Source organism: Amblyraja radiata, chromosome 33 (assembly GCF_010909765.2).
Source record: "Amblyraja radiata isolate CabotCenter1 chromosome 33, sAmbRad1.1.pri, whole genome shotgun sequence".
Classification (NCBI taxonomy): domain Eukaryota; kingdom Metazoa; phylum Chordata; class Chondrichthyes; order Rajiformes; family Rajidae; genus Amblyraja; species Amblyraja radiata.
The window spans coordinates 18,408,079-18,429,786 of record NC_045988.1 but is presented as its reverse complement, the minus strand read 5'-3'; positions in this window follow the sequence as shown (position 1 = coordinate 18,429,786).

The following is a 21,708-nucleotide window of genomic DNA, read 5'->3' as shown; positions in this document are numbered from 1 at the left end:
TGATGTGTGCTACCATTGGATTCTTCCAAGCCTTCCCCTTCCCACAAAGAACAAATCAGGAGTGGAATAAAGTATGTTCCTTCTAGCTGGAGGTACTCAACACACAAGCACGAAAATAATCACAGGCACAGAAATATAATTTATCACAGCCTGTCTACCAAATTGTGAATTCATATGCTTCACTGTCATATTGTTCATAGTCTAATAACTAAAAGATAAACTGCACAAACGTTTTTTTATTGTATTGTTTATTTTGTTCATCTTTCAGAATGTATGCTTCAGAATGTATCAGAAATTCCAGAATATATTGTCCAGAACTAATGATTATTGAGAAGCAGATGTGGCTTTTTGATTCACTGAATATCCAGACAGTGTAGCCAGTCAGAACATTGTTCCCCAGGGTGAAAAAGTCACAGAACAGAGGACATAGCTGTAAGGTGAAGGGATCAAATTTTAAAGGAGACTAGACTAATTGTTTCAGATCAAGAGTAGTCAGGGGAAAGGGAAATGAGAGATATAGATGATAATGTAGAGAGATAAAGAGCAATGAATGAAAGACATGCAAAAAAGTAACAATGATAAAGGAAACAGGCCATTGATAGCTGTTTGCTGGGTGAAAACGAGAAGCTGGTGTGACTTGGGCAGGGGAGGGATGGAGAGAGAGGGAATGCCGGGGTTATTTGAAGTTAGAGAAATCAATATTCATACCACTGAGCTGTAAGCTGCCCAAGTGAAATACGAGATGCTGTTCATGCGACTGCGTGGGCTTCCTGTTAGTGCTCCACATTCCTCCCACACCCGAAAGACATGTGGGTCGGTCCGTTAACTGGCCGTTGTAAATTGACCCAAAGATATAGGTTAGTGCTAGAATCTGGGGAGAATTTAGGTGGATGTCGGAAGAATAAAATAAGATGGGATTAGCGTAGAATGTAAAGGAGTACTCGATAACCAGCACAGAATTGGTAGTCCAAAAGACCTATTCTGTACTGTATGACTTTATAAATCGCATTGATTCAAAAGGGTTACTCAGTGCTAATTTGTCAAGGATGAGTAGGAGCAGACAATAAATACAGGCTTATGAGTAACATCCCATAACAATTAAAATTACAAGTAAAAATTAGATTTACATAAAGTCTAATTTAATTGCTTCAGATTTTGTCTTAGGTAGGGTCTCGACCCGAAATGTCACCCGTTCCTTCTCTCCAGAGATGCTGCCTGTCCCGCCGAGTTACTCCAACTTTTTGTATCTATCTTAGGATTTGGACTCGTCAATTTTACCTTCCAGGTTCAGCTAATATGATTTTAACGCAAATCATTTTGTTTCACTCTGGGATTGAGGCCGAGCATTGCAGCCATCTCCTCTACAGCACTGAAGAAATACTTCATGTCGGATAACGGGATTCTCCCATGAGGTGTTAGAACCAAGATTTCATCTCACAGGCTAAGTGATTGCTTTGCACGATAGGCTGACAATGTTATTCTCAAAGATGCTTGGGTAAGCAATGAGTATGAACAAGGCACTGAATCTTTTAAATGAGGAATTGGTCCGTAAATAATTCACAAATAGTTAATTAATCAAACCAACTGGTTTTGCCAATTAATTTAACATCAGATTTGATAATAAATAATTCTCAGGAATTGAGCAAGGAACCCAAATCCTCAACAAAAACAGAAAGTAGAAAACGGGTGTGTAAAAATAACATGTTGGCTTAGGGGGGTTAATTCACTGTTGTATGAATTGAAAGACAATGAAATTACTGACACAAAGTGAAGCTCTTTAGATATTCATGTAATCTCTTTGAAGCAGCTTTGAAACATGCTTGAACAATGCACACCCCCTGCTCACAAGGTGCAGATACTGTGACATGCACATTAACAGGAGGGCCACACTAGCAAAGTGCAACCAAATCCTTGCAATTTTGTCACAGTTTAAACCTACAGAAGAAATATTCCATTCACACCTTATTGTAGATAACTTCAACTCAATACACCTATTCTCTATCAACAGCAAGTTAAGTTCTTCCTGCAGGGTCTGGACTGCAGGGAGAGGCTGGGAAGGCTAGCACTTTACTCTTCAGAGCGCAGGAAGCTGAGGGGTGATCCAATAGAGGTGCATAAAATCAAGTTCAAGTTCAAGTTCAAATTCAAGTGGGTTTATTGTCATGTGTCCCTGTATAGGACAATGAAATACTTGCTTTGCTTAAGCACACAGAAAATAGTAGGCATTTACTACAAAACAGATAAATGTGTCCATATACCATGATATAAATATATACACACATGAATAAATAAACTGGTAAAGTGCAAATAACAGAAAGTGGTTATTAATAATCAGAGTTCTGTCCGAGCCAGGTTTAATAGCCTGATGGCTGTGGGGAAGTAGCTATTCCTGAACCTGGTTGTTGCAGTCTTCAGGCTCCTGTACCTTCTACCTGAAGGTAGCAGGGAGATGAGTGTGTGGCCAGGATGGTGTGGGTCTTTGATGATACTGCCAGCCTTTTTGAGGCAGCGACTACGATAAATCCCCTCGATGGAAGGAAGGTCAGAGCCGATGATGGACTGGGCAGTGTTTACTACTTTTTGTAATCTTTTCCTCTCCAGGGCGCTCAAATTGCCGAACCAAGCCACGATGCAACCGGTCAGTATGCTCTCAACTGTGCACCTGTAGAAGTTAGAGAGAGTCTTCCTTGACAATCTGACTCTCCGTAATCTTCTCAGGAAGTAGAGGCGCTGATGAGCTTTTTTGATAATTGCGTTAGTGTTCTCGGACCAGGAAAGATCTTCAGAGATGTGCAAGCCCAGGAATTTGAAGTTCTTGACCCTTTCAACCATCGACCCGCTGATATAAATGGGGCTGTGGGTCCCCCTCCTACTTCTTCCAAAGTCCACAATCAGTTCCTTGGTTTTGCTGGTGTTGAGGGCCAATTTATTGCGCTGGCACCATATGGACAGTTGCTCAATCTCTCTTCTGTATTCTGACTCATCCCCATCAGTGATACGCCCCACAATAGTGGTGTCGTCAGCGAACTTGATGATGGAGTTCGCACTGTGGTTCGCTACGCAGTCATGGGTATAGAGTGAGTACAGCAGAGGGCTAAGCACGCAGCCTTGAGGTGCTCCCGTGCTGATTGTTATCGAGGCTGACACATTTCCACCAATACGAACAGACTGTGGTCTGTGGATGAGGAAGTCGAGGATCCAGTTGCAGAGGGATGCGCAGAGACCCAGTTCTGCGAGTTTGGTAACCAGTTTGGAGGGGATGATTGTGTTAAATGCCGAGCTGTAATCAATGAATTACAGCCTGACATATGAGTTTTTGTTGTCCAAGTGGTCCAGTGCGGAGTGGAGGGCCAGCGAGATCGCATCCACCGTTGATCTGTTGTGGCGGTATGCGAACTGCAGTGGGTCCAGGTTGTTGTCGAGGTAGGAGTTGATTTGCTCCATGATCAACCTCTCAAAGCACTTCATCACCACCGGCGTTAGTGCCACTGGTCGATAGTCATTGAGGCACGTCACCTTACTCTTCTTGGGCACCGGTATAATTGATGCCCTTTTAAAGCAGGTGGGGACCTCAGAACTCAGAAGTGAGAGGTTGAAAATGTCCGTAAAAACTCCCGCCAGTTGGTCCGCACAGGTTTTTAGAACACGACCGGGTATACCATCAGGACCAGGTGCTTTTCGGGGGTTCACCCCTCTGAAGGATTTCCTGACATCGGCCTCTGTGACTGAGACTGAAATGCCATCACAGCGAATGGGGGATCGGGAAGGCACATCAGTATTCTCCCTGTCAAAGCGTGCGTAAAACGCATTGAGCTCGTCAGGGAGTGATGTTACACCGACATTCGAGCTGCCTCCTGGTTTTGCCTTGTAGGAGGTGATTGCATTCAGGCCCTGCCACAGCTGCCGAACATCTGTCTCATCCTCCAGTTTGGAGCAGAAGTCCCTTTTGGCCTTTTTGATGGCCTTACCAAGGTCGTATCTGGTCTTCATGTAGGCCACTGTATCATTGGAGGCGAATGCCCTGTGTCTGGACTTCAGGAGAGTGCGGATCTCAAAGTTCATCCAAGGTTTCTGATTGGGAAACACTCGGAAGGTTTTTGTAGGGATGCAGTCCTCCACATATTTCTTTATGAAGTCTGTAACGACTGTGGCATATTCGTTCAAGTCCGTTGCCGAGTCCTTGAACATTGCCCAGTCTACAGACTCCAAATCATAGGGTGAATGCACAGAATAAGGAAAACAAGAACGAGAGGGCATAGCAAGATGAGAGGGGAAATGGGTGACGTTTCAAGTCGTGGAAATGTCACCTATTCCTTCTATCCAGAGATGCTGCCTGTCCTGTTGAGTTACTCCAGCATGTAGCGTCTATCTTCGATGTAAACCAGCATCTGCAGTTCCTTCCTACACATATGTAATTCCCTGAACATTTAATTCACCAATTTTAGGTAACTAACCCACAAACAGACCTGTTCCCCCTCCCCTTTCTCCCCAAGACCTCTCCATACTCTTTCTTGTCTCCCCCACTCCCCTCCAATGAACCCTGGATGACCTTGCTCTGGTTTCTCTCCTCTCCCATTATCCATTCCAATGGCTTCACAATCACAGTTTGTCTATCCCCAAGCTTAACAAGTCGCGATTTGTTATCCTTTACAAGCTCACATCTGTCTTTTCATCCTTGAATTTGAAAAAAAAACCTTGCCTGTGTTCACCTATTACATTTTTTGGGACATGCTCTGTCCTGCCCCTGCCCCTGCCCCTGCCCCTGCCCCTGCCCCTGGTCTTTTCTAGCTTGCTTTACCACTACCCCACAATCAGTCTGAAATAGGGTCCCAACACGAAACATCACTTGTCCATGTTACTCCAGACGTGATCATATTGAATGGCGGTGCAGGCTCGAAGGGCCGAATGGCCTACTCCTGCACCTATTTTCTATGTTTCTGCGTGACCCACTGAGTTGCTCCAGCATTTTATGACTTTCTTCCGTAAGGTTGAACGGACCTGCACAATCCTAACCCTACACCAGCCACATAACCCTTGCGTTATAATGCGTTACATCGTTCAAAAGAAAACCTTTCAAACGATTTTCATATTCTGGAAGAAAATGTCTACAATAAACGTGATTTTTGAAGGAACTTTTAAAATTGGCAGTTTAGAAGACTAATCTTCTTAACACATTAGCTGGAGGATTTATAATCAATCCTAAAATGATGGGATGTGACATTTATGAATTTTGCACTTGTTAAAACATTGGACTGGAAAATCTGGTTTCATAGCATTGATTTAGGGGGCTGAATTAGATCCAAAAATGGTGTCCAATAAATTTACATCTGTCTGTGATGCAAGTCACGTGAAATACCAAGTAAGTGAGGGTATTGGAGTGTGCGCATGTGATACCATGCAGAAAACTACATCAGTGTCAAATTATGATATTTCTTACTGGGTAATGCTGATTTGATGCCTGTGGTGGAATTCAGTCCTCTGACTAATGCCTTCTTTTAACCTGATACAGTTAAATAAACATTCAACAGTCAGAAAGGCTCACCCCTCTCCATTAATTTAATTTAAAAGGATCAGCAACCATATTCAGTTTTAGTTTAGTTCTTTATTGTCACGCGTACTGAGGTACAGTGAAAAGCTTTTGAATGTGCTTTCCAGATAATGAAGACTATTATACATGATTACAATCAAACCGTCCAAAGTGCACAGATAAAGGATAAAGGGTACAATATTTAGTGCGAGATAAAATCCGATTACAGAGGGTTCAAAGATTTCCGATGAGGTAGATGGGAGGTCAAGACCACACTCCAGCTGAAGAGATGGCCGTTCATTTGACTGGTTGCCTAGAAATTGAGCTTAGATCCCAACAGGTTTCTATTACCTGGTACTACAGGTCTCAATTACCAAGTACAATGCATGTACTTTTGCTTGTTTTTTAGAGTTACTCAATATGCAGGGAGTGATGTGGCAAGTGATGAGGTCATTATAGGTATGGTTCTTCTGAGGCATTCCTTCTTGGAGTACAGTATCATCGGGAAGATGTTGGAGCAGGTAGAACGGAGGTGGATGTAAGAAGTGCTTTTAGCCAGTGGTAATATCAATGGACTACATCCATCAACAACCAGAATTAGTCTTCAGAGTGCTGAAATGATTTATTTGCGTCTTCTTAAATGCTGCCCGACCTGCTGAGTGTTCCCAGCATTTTTCATTTTAACTCAAGCGGAACCAGATTCTACTCCATTACAACAATACAATACAATACAATACAATTTATTGTCATTCAATAAATTGAATAATCAATAATGATGTATTTTTTGTTTTGATGGTGCCAGTGGGTAAACTAAAACTTTGCACTTACAAAATGTGCAAGCTCAGTTCCATCATACACATCCAGCCTGGATAGCAAAAGGAAATAGAAAGAGCAGATGGTAATACAGGGATGTCTTTTGCCAGTGGTAATGTCATCCTTGAGGATTCAAAGTATCTTATACGACTCTATGAGATAGAACCAGCGGAGGATGGGGGATGCACTGTGGTGGAACCAAATTTGGATCATTCTATCCAAGTCATGGAGGGTACCATATACATTTATGTACACATATACATATACAATTATACATATATACATACACAATATAGACACAAAGTGCTGGAGTTACTCAGTGGGACAGGCAGCATCTCTGGAGAGAAAGGATGGATGATGTTTCGGGTCGGGACCCTTCTTCAAACTGAAAATAGGGGGTGAGGTGGGAGGTAAAGAAGTGGAAGTGAGAGAAGACCAGGACCATAAGCACATACACAATTTGGACCATTGTATGCAGAAAACAAAATTGGAGCACATGTGACAGAATTGAAATACTTCTTTAGATTCTGAACTAAGCAGATTCCTTAATAAGTTATGATGTCATTTTACAAAGGCAAATTGGATGATTTTACTTTGATTACTGGTGTCATATTTACAAGACTGAAATGACTATAGTGGGAGGGGAAATCTTGCTTCCATATTTCATTTCTTTGTACACAGTATTCGAGCCTTTGATTCTTTGTCGAATTGACAATAGCGATAGAGAGCAGCAGACACTTACTCACTGGGGCTTTTGTAGCCTACATGGCTTTCATCTCACTGTGTAACAATCACCTTTCATTTTCCAGAGATTAATTAATTAATTCATCATTGTTGAAAACATTAGCACCGAATGCCCCTAAATAATAAAAAATATTATAATATTTGAAAATAATATAAATTTGTCCTCTATCGTATGCATTAAAAGTTTCATGTATTCATTTAATGGGATGTGGTTGTTGTTGGCAAGGCATGTTATGCCCATCATTTACTGAGTCGAGGAGTTATACAGTACGAAAACAGACCATTTGTCCCAACACACCCATGCCAACCAAAATGTCCATCTAAGCTAGTCCCATTTGCTAGCATTTGACCAATATCCTATCCATGTACCTGCCCAAATATCTTTTAAATGTTGTTATTGCAGCTGCATCACCAACTTCCCTTGGCAGCTCTTTCACTCTCATTCACCCACCCCCCTCTGTGTGAAAAAGTTGTCCCACAGGTTTCTATTGATATTTTCCCTCTCACCTCAAACTAATTCCTTTAGTCCTGCTCTAGATGTCAGCTGATTTACATCGGGGAGACTAAACGGAGATTGGGCGATCGTTTCGCCGAACACCTCCGCTCAGTCCGCAATAACCTACCTGAACTCTCGGTGGCTCAGCACTTCAACTCGTGTCAGCAGCGTGTTAGTTTTTTCAACCTTTTAAAATTTTTTTAGTATGTCTTAAAGTATGTTTTTAGTGTTTCTTTGTGTGTTTTGTGTGGGGGGTGGTGTGGGGGGGTGAGGGGGAAACCGTTTCGGCCGCCTCCTCCATGGAGAGGCAACTTTTTTCCAGGTCGCCTCCCCCGTGGCCTAACAATCAGGATCGGCGCGGCCTTTCCCGGAGACGCGCCCGGGGCTTCAGCGGCGGGCGCAGCGTGGACTCTCGACGTGGAGCGGGTGAGCCCTCGCTGGGGCTCGCCAGAGGGGAGCGTTCCGCTTTGCTGGCCCGCGGCAGCCGGCAGCCTGAAGCCGCAGTCTGCAGAGCTCCAGCTGGTGCGGCGTCTACAGCCCGGGATCTCACGTTGGGGACCCGGGGGGAAGAAGAAGCTCCATCGGCCGGCCCACGGACAACTTCTACCGTGGGTCCGGCATGGACTTACCATCACCCCTGGAGGGGAGCTTCGACCGCCGACCCTGCAGCCTGCGGTGCTTCTGGCTGCGGCGCGGCGGGAACTTTAAATCTTTGACCGCCGGCCTGCGGCCTACACCATCCTGAAGCCGCGGTCTCCGGTGGGGAAGAGCCAATCCTGGACTTACCTTGACTTTACTTTGTTCTTGACCATCTGGACGCCCGCAGCAATGGCTGCGGAGGTGGAGGTCCCGACCACGGGGGAAAATGGAGAACTGGCCAATTTCTGTGCCTTCCACCACAGTGATGACTGCTGTGGTGGATGTTTGTGTAAAATTTTTATTGTGGTTGTGTGTTCTTTATTATTGTACCGCTGCTGACAAAAAAAATCTGAATTTCCCTGATGGGATCAATAAAGTATTTATTATTATTATTATTATTAACTCCCCCTCCCATTCCCAATCTGACCTCTCTGTCCTGGGTCTCCTCCATTGCCAGAGTGAGCAACACCGGAAATTGGAGGAACAGCACCTCATATTCTGCCTGGGTTGCTTGCGTCCGGATAGCATGAACGTTGAATTCTCCCAGTTTTGCTAGCCCTTGCTGTCTCCTCCCCTTCCTTAACCCTCGAGCTGTCTCCTCCCATCCCCCCGCCCTCGGGCTCCTCCTCCTCCCGTTTTCCTTCCTTCTCCCCCCACCCCCCATCAGTCTGAAGAAGGGTTTTGGCCCGAAACGTCGCCTATTTCCTTTGCTCCATAGATGCTGCTGCACCCGCTGAGTTTCTCCAGCATTTTTGTGTACCTTTAGTTCTTAATACTTGATTCTCCAATCCTGAGAATAAGACTGTGCACTTTCCTATCAATGCCACTCATGATTGTGTATACCCTAGCCTACCCACCTCTCCCAATAACCCAATCCCTCGAGTCCTGGCAACATCCTTGTAAATGGTTTCTGCAATTTTCTAGCTTAATGGCACCTTTAAGAATGTCCAAAACTGAACAAAATAGTCCAAGTGCAGCCTCATCAATGTCTCATAAAACTGCAACTTAACATCCCGACTTCTATACCCAATGTGCTGTCTGATGAAGGCCAGCGTGCCAAAAGTCTTTCTCTCAACCCAGTCTACCTGTACCCTTTTTTAATGTGGTATCAAGTCATTTCCCATTTTTCACAAGTCCATAGCTCCCTGAATGTAGCAACACAAGAAGAACAAGAAGGTGTACAGCATATTTGCCTTCAGCAGTTGGGGCATTGTATTGTTGCAACTGCATAAAACTATGGTTTGGCCACACTTGGGATACTGTGTGCATTACTGATTGTCACACCGTGGGGAAGATGTGGAATGAGTACAAAACTGAATGTTGCCTGCATTGGAGTCTATTAGCAAAAAGGAGAGGTTGGACAAACTTGTATCCCATTCTCTGGAGCATCAGAGGCAGAGGTGGCAACCTGAAAGGAGTGTATAAAGTTATGAGAGCCATAGTTAGTGTTGATAGTCAGTCTTTTTCACATGTTTGATAGGTGAATTTCTAGTGGTAATAGATGAGGGAAAATGTTTAAAGGAGATGAGTGAAGCAAGTACGTTTTCACACAAAGTGGTGGATGCCTGGAACACATTGCCAGGGGTGATGAGAGAAGCAGATATGGTAGCAATGTTTAAGGGGCATTAAGAAAGACATGTGAACTGATAGGGAATAGAGGGATACAGGTGTGATTGGTTAGATTGGCATCATAGTTAGTGCAAACACGATGAGCCAAACAGCCTGTCCTGTTGTTGAACAATTATCCATTGTTATTCTTTAGGGTTGAGGATCATTCTATAGCCTGCATTAGAATAACATTAATAACATGAACTAGAATGGGTTGGTCAAGGTAGTAAATTTGCTGGCATCTGTCACCTGCTGTACTATATCTATGCTCATGACTATGCATTCAGATCCATTTCCAACTCAATCTTCATGTTCACCATGATTCCATCATAGTTGTTCGAATAATCAGATAGACACAGATATGTTTGAAGAAGGATCTCGACTATTCCTTTTCTCCTGAGATGCTGCCAGGACTTTGTGTCTACTAGCATCCGCAGTTCCTTCCTACGCATTGTTGTACGATTAATGGGTAACAATGAGTCAAGGTACAGAAGGGAGCTCAACACTAGGCTTGAACCATGAATTAAATACAACCATCTGTGTCATGTGGGAGAGGAGATGTGTAGGAAAATCCCATTGGAAAGTTTACAGCACAGAAAGTGCATATAGCCCCAGAGTACGTCAACTCTTACAACCTCTTCATAGCATTAATGAGAGCTCTGGGAGGATGTTCCCTTTCTGTTTCACCAGCTGTCGAGTGTGTGCGTGGGACTAGAGACAAAAGTAACGGGGAAGAAAACAAAAATAATTAAAATGAAGAGCTTCTTCATACTCAGAAACATATGTTGAACAGCTTGGACTGGCCTCAGCTCCCTTCTCCGCTGGGTCGAGTTGTTCTGCTTGGAAATGTCGCTGCATCTCATGAAGAAGCGTTGTGACAGCAGGTTTTAAGTTACGCTAGATAATGGAGTGCTTGAGCTTTCTGCTTTGGTGTGGCATTGAACTTACATTTCTTTAAATTTCCCCATGCTCAAGTATGCATCTTGGTGCATTTATAAAATAGATGAATGCTGCTCAAGAGATGCTTGAAGGGACAAGGGAAGTATCAACAATAAGATAGTTGAATGGCTGTACAATAAAGGAGACCTGGTGCCCATAATTCTGGAAAATTATGCAAAATTGGTGCATCTTTGAGAGAAGCCAGAGTCTATGAATATACAAACTGTGAGAACAGTCATACAGCGATTGAGATACAGTGTGGCACAATTAGCGTATGGTAGAGCCGTTCCCTTACTGCTCCAGTGGCTGCAATCAACCCTGGCCTCTGGAACCGTCTCTGCAGAGTTTGCACATTCTCCCTGTGACCACACGGATTTCCTTCAGACACATCCAGTTCTTCCTACATCCCAAAGGCGTGTGGATCGAGAGGTGATTCGGCAACAGTAGAATTGGCACGTGTACAAGTTAGTGATAGGGCAGTCAATATGAACAAGGGAGACAAGGTGCCTTGAAAACTTGTGGAGAATGGAATTGGGGTGCAAGCCAAAGTGCTGAAAGAACCATTTCATATGGAAATCTGCAAAGGCACAGGGACAGACAATTGCCTCACCTGCACTTTTGATTATCTATGGAGCTATAACCTTCACAATAATGTCATGAAATGGAGGTTTCAATCAGCTGTAGAAATGCTGACGTGCAGGAATTGAAGAGGCTTTGTTAACATGTGGCATGAGTTAGGTTTGATTTAACAGCCACTCAGTTCCATTAATATTGATAAAGTGAAGAGTACATATACTGAAAAGACATATGTTATATTTCCTCAACTCAATCCACTCCAATGAGAATGTATAACCACACTATATGGTCTTCACACCTAAAATATAGTTGTAGTGAATTTACTCATTGTAGTGACCAGAATTATGTTTAAACATCAGGCACGTAATTAATAATTATGGATCTGTAACATTAAAAATCACATCAAATAACTAACAAGAAATGGGAGGGGGCTAAAGTGCTGTTTATACAGATGAGGAGAGGCATGGGTGCAATATCTTTTAGTTTACTTTCGACTTTAGAGATACAGTGGGGAAACAAGCCCTTTGGCCCACCGAGTCCTCACCGACCAGCTACCAAGATCTCGGAGAAAACCCACACAGGTCACGGGGAAAAGGTACAAAGTACATACAGACAGCCCCCGTAGACAGGATCAAACCCGGGTCTCAGGCGCTGCATTCGCTGTAAGGCAGCAACTCTACCGCTGTGCCACCGAACCACTGTGGCACTAATGGCTGTCAAGGAAAGGAAATTAGGCAATTCAATCTGGGTTGGTTTGTATGTGAATGCAGATCCACAAACAAGTGCCAACTCAGTTCAGGAGCAACTAAGGATGAATGTCAGGTTGCAACCTTGTCAATGTTGTCCACAGTCTATGAAGAAATCAACAGGAAAATATTTTTTAGTTCTCATCCTTATATTTGGGACAATGTCATTCCCCCACCCACTGTAAATCTCCCTCATCCACCCCATCTTTCCCATCCCAATCTCCACTTACTTTCCCAACTACCCAGATGTGTAATTCCCTGAATTCTCTGCCCACACTCATTCACTTCTCCCGCATCTGTATCTTTTTGTAATACAACATCTCTTCAGTCCAGTTCAGTTTAGTTTATTGTCACATGTACTGAGTCACAGTGAAAAGCTTTTGTTGCACCCTAACCAGTCAGCAGAAAGACAATACATGATTACAATTGAGCCAGTTACAGTGTATGGATACATGTTTGGTGCAAGGTAAAGCAAATAAAGTCCCATCTAAGATAGCCTGAGGGTCTCCAATCAGGTAGATAGCAGCTTAGGACTGCTCTCTAGTTGTGGTAGGATGGTTCAGTTGCCTGATAACAGCTGGGAAAACACTCCTGAATCCGGAGGTGTGCGTTTTCACATGTCACTACCTTTTTGTCTGTTTCCTTGATGACTTTACCTTATGCCTCTTTACAGTGGCCTGTGGTAAATAGACATTGTGTGTCAGAAGGAACTGGTCTACACCAAAGATAGACACAAAATGTTGGAGTAATTCAGCGGGACAGGTAGCATCTCTGGATAGAGGTAATGGGTGGTGTTTCGTGTTGAGACCCTTCTTTAGACTGAGAGTCATGGGAGAGGGAGACACAGAGATAAGGGAGTGTAAGGTGTGAAAACGAGACATCAAGCGGGAAATAGACATAGACCTGATTGTCAATCTTGAGGACAATATGTGCTGTGCGCTTTCCCGAACATTTTACTATGTGAACAGTTCTTATCTTTGAAACTGTGACAGTTTTAAACTTAAGTACAAGAGATCTGACCTACATGAAGCAGCGGAGGAAAGAAAGATAATGGTCATTAATTTCACATTTGGTGCTTTCTAGTTAAAGCTCTTGCTACTGATTAAACTGAATGACTCTCTAACCCCCTGCTGATGTAGAGGAAATGAACAAAGCTAATTCAAAGTGCGAGCGCTCCTAATTTCATATATATTAACCAGCAGCAGGTGGGTATCTGGCTTCATCATCAACCAATTAAGGATAGTTAAAAACCTCATCACAGAAGTCAATGGATGAAATCAAGAGTGGAAAGATTCCACAGTGAAAATCAAATGATACAAATAATCCAATGGACAAAATATTGAACAATGCCCGAGTTACCTGCTACACTCTGTGTTTGAGTCCATTTCTACTTCCTTGGGGTTTGAAATATTTGTGAAAATTAAAATTTGCACTTACCCTCTATGAAATACAGCATGAAGTCTAAAACTATCACAGCACTAGGGCGCCATGGTGGCATAGCGGTAGAGTTGCTGCCTTGCAGCGCCAGAGACCCGGGTTTGATCCTGACTACAGCTGCTGTCTGTACGGAGTTTGTACGTTCTCCCCGTGACCTGCGTGGGTTTTCCCCGAGGTCTCCGGTTTCCTCCCACACTCCAAACACGTACAGGTTTGGAGGTTAATTGGCTTAGTATAATTGTAAAATTGTCCCTAGTTCGTGTAAGATAAGTGTTAATGCTCGGGATCGCTGGTTGGCACGGATTTAGTGGACCGAAGGGCCTGTCTCCATGCTGTATCTCTGAACTAAACAAAATTAAACATCGCACAAACACGTGATTTCATTTATCAACTTCCTTTGTATATGATATTAATGGAGACAAGGGCTTCAGAATTATGACAAACATGCTCCTATTTCCATTGAAGTAGTGAAAAGTAATTTAATAACAGTGCGTTAAGTGGTTGTACAATGATATTACACAGAATAATTTCCTGGCTAATCTATCTGCCCCAGTCTAACAGCTACCACCACGAGCAAATCTTCATTTCCAAGCCTTTGGATTCCAGTAAAAGTAATAACTTTCTAATTATATTAATTCAAAATATTTAATATCATTGCCTAACATTTGATAATAGTTCCATGATTAATAATGCATTACAAGTTAATCTTCACAGCTAAAAAATCGTTTGTCTTGTTTGCATCACTTGTGTCACAGCTTGAAGAGGCTTTGGGCTTGGAATTTTAACATTCTGAGTATTCTACCCGAGTAACAGATTCATGGAGAGGTACAGCATGGAAACAAACCCCTTGCCCCATTGAGTTCACACTGACCATCAACCACCATTTGCATTGACCCTACATGAATAAATGTTTTAATAATCTTCTTATGTTCTCAGCGACCTCCTCCCAGATTCTACCACAAGGAAGACAGTGGGAAGATAGAACTAGTGTGAAGGGGTGATTGATGGGGATAAAGGGCATATTTGTGTGCTGTATTTTTCATTTCATTTAACAATTTATAGTGTTGAATTAATATGCAAAGCTACACACACGCAAGGGATGTGGAAGGAAACTCGAGCAGCTGAAGGCAGTCACAGGAAGAACATACAAATTCCACACAGACAGAACCACGATTAGTATTGAACCAGGGTCTCTGGTGCTGTGCCACTGTGCCGCCCTGATGTTTTTGTATTCACAGTTTTTGCATTAGAAATAAAAAATCAGTATCCTATTAAAATTATCAACTGATCAATGAAAAAAAGTCAAAACGCATGAAGATGTCAAATCATTTGCCATTTGGTCAAGGAATGCAAACCCATGGACAATTGATTGCGATGACATCCAGTCTATTCCTCACTGAAAAGGGAAGTGATTATCTCGCTACATTATTCAATGTACGATAGTGCTTCAAGTGGATGTTGCTGGAAGCAGTGGGATAAATGGTGAAGTACCTCAAAGACGGTTCTTTGCATTCCTTGTGAATTATTCTGGAAATCAGCATAAGTACAATATTGAATTTTTGTCTTGAATCGCCTGAGCTGTGGAACTAATGTTGTAAGCTGAGACGAATGCAGATGGATGCCTGCTGTTTTGTGCGGATGTGATGGGCTGAATGGCCTGTTTCCATGGTATATGACTCTGTGGCTCTATATGCTTCTGTATCCTCAACACCAGTCATATATTTACTTTTATTCATCATGTGACATGTTGCTTAAGTTTGTGTTAAATTTAAAATGCGAAAGATAAAGTGTTGGGGGAGCTCAATGAGACAGGCAGCATCTGTGGAGGGTCCCAACCTCCCAACCCAAAAAACGACATCCGTCCATTCCCTCCACTGATGATAAGGTCATAAGTGATAGTAGAATTAGGCCAATCGGCCCATCAAGTCTACTCCACCATTCAATCATGGCTGATCTATCTCTCCTTCCTAATCCCATTCTCTTGCCTTCTCCCCATAACTTCTGACACCTGTCTGACTGATGCTGCCTGACTTGCTGAGTTCCTACAGCACTTTGTGTTTTGCGCAAGAATAGAATAGAATAGTTTCTTTATTGTCATTGTAACATGAACCATGTACAACAAAATTTAAAAATGTCAGCCAGTCAGTGCACCATTCAAACATTTCTAAAAGCTAGCGATACATACAAGGTAAAATATTAAAAAAAAGATAAACAACTAAAATAAATATCATGAAAATAGCACGCATAAACACCCAACCCTACATCCTTCTGTTGATTTCACAGTGTACCACAGTCCCTTAGTATGTATCGCCCCTGCGTTCCTTGGCGGCTACATTTAGAGCCTTTATAGCAGTGGCGTAAAAACTGTTTTTAAGTCTGTTTGTCCTTGTCCTTGTAGATCTGTACCATCTGCCTGACGGTAACAGTTCAAACAGGGAGTGTCCGGGGTGGGAAATGTCCTTTATAATACTCTGGGATTTTTTGATGCAGCGGGAACTGTGCAAGTCCTCCAAGGTAAGGAGAGGGCAGCCGACAATCCTCTGGGCGTTGTCAATGGCCCTCTGGAGCGCTTTCCTCTGAGCCGCTGTGCAGCTGGTGTACCATACGCATACACAGCATGTTAGGATGCTCTCAATGGAGCACCGATAAAAGGACAGCAGCAGTCTCTGATTGATGTTATTCTTCCTGAGCACCCTCAGGAAGTGCAGTCTCTGCTGGACCTTTTTCAGCAGCGCAGAGGTGTTCACGCTCCACGTCAGGTCCTCCTCAATATGGATTCCCAGGAAACTGAAATCCGCCACCCTCTCCACACAGTCCCCTCTGATAATTAATGGTACCATGTCCGTTTTATTCTTCCTGAAGTCTATTATTATTTCCTTTGTCTTTAAGGTGTTGAGGAGCAGGTTATTTTCTCCACGCCACACTGTCAGCTGCTCCGCCTCATCCCTGTAGGCGTACTCGTCCCCCCCCGGAGATGAGTCCCACCACCGTAGTGTCATCCGCAAATTTGACAATGGTGTTGCTGTGGTGGGCGGGGGTGCAGTCGTGTGTGTAGATGGTGTAGAGCAGGGGGCTCAGCACGCAGCCCTGTGGAGAGCCGGTACTGTGGCTGAGGGCCATGGATGTGTGATGGCCCACTGACTCTCTGGCTGCGACCCGACAGGAAGCTATTTATCCACATGCAGGTGGAGTGTGGAAGTCCCAAGTCCCCCAGTTTGTCCACCAGTTTGTGGGGAAGGATGGTATTAAAGGCAGAGCTGTAGTCCACAAAGAGCATCCGCACGTAGCTCCCCCGCTGCTCCAGGTGGGACAGTGCAGCATGGAGAGCTGTGGCTACAGCGTCCTCTGTGGATCTATTCGCTCTGTACGCAAACTGGTGGGGGTCAAAGCTTCGGGGCAGGAGTGATGTGATGTGACCCCGGACCAGTTTTTCAAAACACTTCATCACCACTGGTGTGAGTGCGACTGGCCGGTAGTCGTTGAGGCTGGAAATGTGGGGTTTTTTGGGCAAGGGGACTATGGTTGCGGACTTCAGACAGGGTGGGACAGTGGACTGGGCCAGAGACTGGTTGAAAATCCTCGTACAGACTCCAGCCAGCTGGTCTGCGCAGTCCTTCAGCACGCGTCCAGAGACGCCGTCGGGTCCAGTAGCCTTCCTTGGATTGATGGCCCGCAGCGTGCGCCTCTCCTCATGCTCCTCTATCTTGAGGGTTAGGCTGCTGTGGACCATGTGGTGTGATGTGGCTGTCTCGGGTGGCTCCACTTCAAAGCGAGCAAAGACGAGGTTCAGCGCCTCTGCCAACGAGGCGTCACCTTCAGCAGCTCCAAGGTTGGTCTTGTAGTTGGTGAGATACTGGATCCCCTGCCACACCTGCCTGCTGTTGTTACTGTCCAGGTGGTCCTCTATCTTCCTCCTGAAGTCTGATTTGGCCACTCTGATGCCTCTCTTCCAGCACATGTATTTCCTTGTGTCTCTAAATTCAAGGATATGTTATTACTAGTAGAGTGTAATATTCCTCAAACACTACACAAATGTTTGAAGGTTGGCAATGAAAAATACAACTGGAACTGGTGGGCCGAGGTGCCTGTCTTCACACTGTATCTCCAAACTGAACTAAGGTAGTACATAGGTAGATAGTATGTCAATAGTATACAGGTTTAAATTAGAATTACAATTTTACAGATAGTTAGAATTATTCTTATTAAAGTTATGATAATTTGGAATTAGTTGCCTGAAAGGGTGATAAAAGCAAATTTAGTGATAATACTCAAAAGGGAATTAGATCTATATTTGGAAGGAAGCAAGTTAATTGAATTTAAATGTAGGCAACTGCATGATGAGCTGAATGCTGTATAGCCTCATGCTGTGCTAAGCAGTTCTATGACTGCAAACCTTCTTTGAATCTGTCGACAGATGGGACAGCAGTAGTAAATGACCAAAGGGTAGCAGTAAAAGGTCTTAACTGCTTTGATGTGGATCTTTTTTCTCTACACATTTATTTTGATGATGGCATTTTGTCTGTGTGGTGAAACTATTTCTATTCAAGCACTACACAATTCCCATTTGGTCTCATTAAAATGCTACCTTACAAAAATAAAATGCAGTCATTACCTGATTAATTGACCAGTGATTACTTCACAGGTAGCAAGTGCAATGTACTTGAAAATAATCTCTTCTGCTCGACTGACTTACTGATGGCTTCCTACTTGAAAAACCATTACATTTCCACATGGTTTTCCTGTTGACTTGCTTTTCACAAATTAAGCTCATTGCAATCATTTGTTTATTCAGAAATGCGAGAAGTAATTTAGAGTGTAAGATTGCAAAAGCCTTAACATTTCCCCAAGACATGACAGAGATGGAGGTACTCTGAACTGTCTGATAATGAATAGGTTCAGCTGCTAAAGAATGCCCCTGACTCTCAGTCCGAAGAAGTGTCTTGATGCGAAACGTCACCTATTCTTTTTCTGCAGAGATGCTGCTTGACTGCTGAATTACTCCAGCTTTTTGTGCCTATGTACATTTTATCAAGTTATCTTTGAAATAAACCAATAGAACTGCTGGAATGCTTGTATAGTGAAAACATTTAAAATAGTTTCTGAATCAACATGGTGAGACTCAAGCAGTCGGGTTGATTATGAGGTTCCTCCATTTACTTGTAAGGTGTGGCGAGTAATACTATTAGATACTGAGGCCTGTTCAGTTGCAAATTGGAGGAACAGCATCTCATATTTTGCTTGGGCAGCTAACAATCCAATGGTATAAATATTGATTTCTCTAACTTCAAGTAACCTTTGCCATCTGCCCTTCCCCCACCCAAGTAATTGTACTAGTTTCATGGTCTCTTTGGTGAGTTTCATTGTCTGTATAATTCATTTTCATCTAGCCCACAGCCAACAATATACTGTTTCCTTGATCATTGTTGCTTTTTTGTATATCTTTCATTCATTTGTTCTATATCTCTCTATATCACTGTCTATATCTATATCTCTCATTTCCCTTTCCCCTGACTCTCAGTCTGAAGAAGGGTCTTGACCCGAAACGTCACCTATTCCTTTTCTCCAGAGATGTTGACTGACCTGCTGAGTTGCTCCAAATATTTGTGCCTATCTTCAGTTTAAACCAACATCTGCAGTTCCTACCAAAACAAGAATCCCAGGAGACATTTTAACTGGATTAGCGCTGTTCGTGTGCACATGTTGATAGATTAGTATTCTGAAATATCTGGAAACGTTTGCAAAATGGAAATTGTAGGTTACAAATTCACATATTTTTTTGTACTAAGCAAAAATGCAACATAAAAGAAGGGAAGAGATTTAACTTTTTTTCACTTTCCATCACAGTGAGGAATGGGGAGGAGTCACTGTGGTGGATGATCATGTTAAAATGTATTTTGTGTGTTTTGTTGGTTTTTCATGGTATGACTATGGCAAATCAAATTCCTCGTATGTTGCAAAAATACTTAGTTAATAAAGTGTGATTATGATTATGAAATCAATCACTAAAGGAGACTGGGCCTCAGAACTCACCTAGCACACAAAGTGACTTTGAGCATATAGTTCTCTGGCCATGACATGTGCCCACAAGGGTATTTGCAGCAATGAATGATGACAATGTTGAATTAAAGCAAGTAGTATAAATGCCTTTTAGGAAAGGTTGGGCAAATGAGCAAGAAGGGCATAGAAGGTTATACTGATAGATTGATATGGAGACTCAAAAGGAGAGAGAAAATGAGACTGATAGGATTTCTCTCCTGGGCTCAATGGAGCAAATGTCAACATTCTGCATGTATTAAGTAAGTAAATATAATGCAAGGTGTTGCTTAAAAATTAGAATATATAAAGAGTTGAGAAATAAATCCTTGCCGATTTTAGGCTCGAGACTCAAAAGATCAAGAAAAATTGCACCATTATGTTTTTGGAGCCGGAGTTAGTGAGAAGTGTCAGTGGATCTTGTCGGCTTTGTAACTGATGATGAAGTAACACTGACAGGAAAACCTATTGGTTGAACTTTCAAATAATGTCTCAATTCGAGTCTATGGGACAATCAGTTTGAATTGCAAACCAAAGTTATTATGGGATAACTTAGTTAAAATCTCAGCAAATTTCCCATCTCTCAGCTGCTAGGATATTTCTAACATCTGGCATTATTGAATCAATTGGAAGCAGTTCAATGGGTAATTAACTTGTCTCATTCCATCATTTTAAAGAAGTGAGCGGCCAAGCAGGGAATATTTCTTGGTGCATTATCAGGGGAGGAATTCAGATTGGTAGCTTCTCATCCATTAAAAGTTATTTCCCATGTGACTTTTATACTTCTATACCATGAATGAACACATACATTCTATCGAATGACATTTGTGTTTTTTTAATTATTCCATTATATATTGTTTTGAGCATTTTAAATACCCTCTCTCAACAAAATATTGAAATCTGGGTCAATCAATGATCCCCTGTGGCAATATAAATGCTTATGGGACATTATAATTCAGAAATCCCAAAGACGTGTGGCTTTGTAGGCGAAATAGTCTTTGTAAAATTGTCTTTAGTGTGAAAGAAATGGATGAGTAAGTGGGATAATATGGAACTAGTGTGAATGGGTGATCGATAGTCAGCATGGATAGTGGGATGAAAGGCTTGTTTCCATGCTGGACAATCATCTATCTGGTCAGTTCTGACACACAGAGGAAAAACGTATCTGAAATTATATAATTCAACATTTACTTCTGAGGGCTGCCTCATATCTAAATGGATGATTTTAGACTTTACTTTAGAGATATAATAACACAGAATCAGGCCCTTTAACATACCGAGTCCACGTTGACCAGCGATCACCCCTTACACTAACACCATCCTACATATTTGCAAATTGACCTTCTATAATAGAAGTCACCCAACTTCTGCTTCCATTGAAACCTTGTTTAAATTGCAAATTAAGAATGTGTTCACCTTAGTGACAGGTAACTTCAAAGTGCTGAGATTTTCTAATGCAAATACTCAGTGGCCAGGGCTGGTGAATCGAACACGCTTGAAAGCCGGTGTCCTCCAATGCCTTACCTGCCCACCAAACAGTGCTTGTCATTGAACAGTGCCTTGCATCCGAAGGTCAAGCCCCTTTGGATGAGAATCAGTTTTAAAGTGACATGATTTCTTCTGGGATAGCACATGTGAACTCATTGTACAGAATTCTGACATTCAGCTTCAAGCATGAAATGTTTTACAGCCTTAAGGTAGGAGCTAGAGAATTAGCAATAACATTCTTTAAAAATAAATTAACAGTCGGGAACTATCGTTCTGAGTTTTCAAAATTAATGGTAGCTTATTAAGTTTTGTTGAAAATTAAGTGATTCACTTTTGCCCTATATTAAATATATATATTTAACCTGCTGGTCCCTAAGTTCTGGAAGTGGCAGATGCCTTAATGCCATCTTAGCAACTCAGCCAAATATACAATGACCTTGTTGGAAACCAGCATAGCTTAGAAGGGTTATATTTACCCTCACAAACAAGAATAAGAGCAGTGTGTTTCTCCCATGAGATGGCCTACGTGCAAAAGTAAAAATGAAAGTGTGTCCTTCAGAAGGCTAGCAATCAAAATAGGATTTAAGAACATTAGGCCTGGCAAACATTCAGGTCGAAGGTCAGGAATCTCATCAGACAGTATGCTTCCTTGACCATTGAAA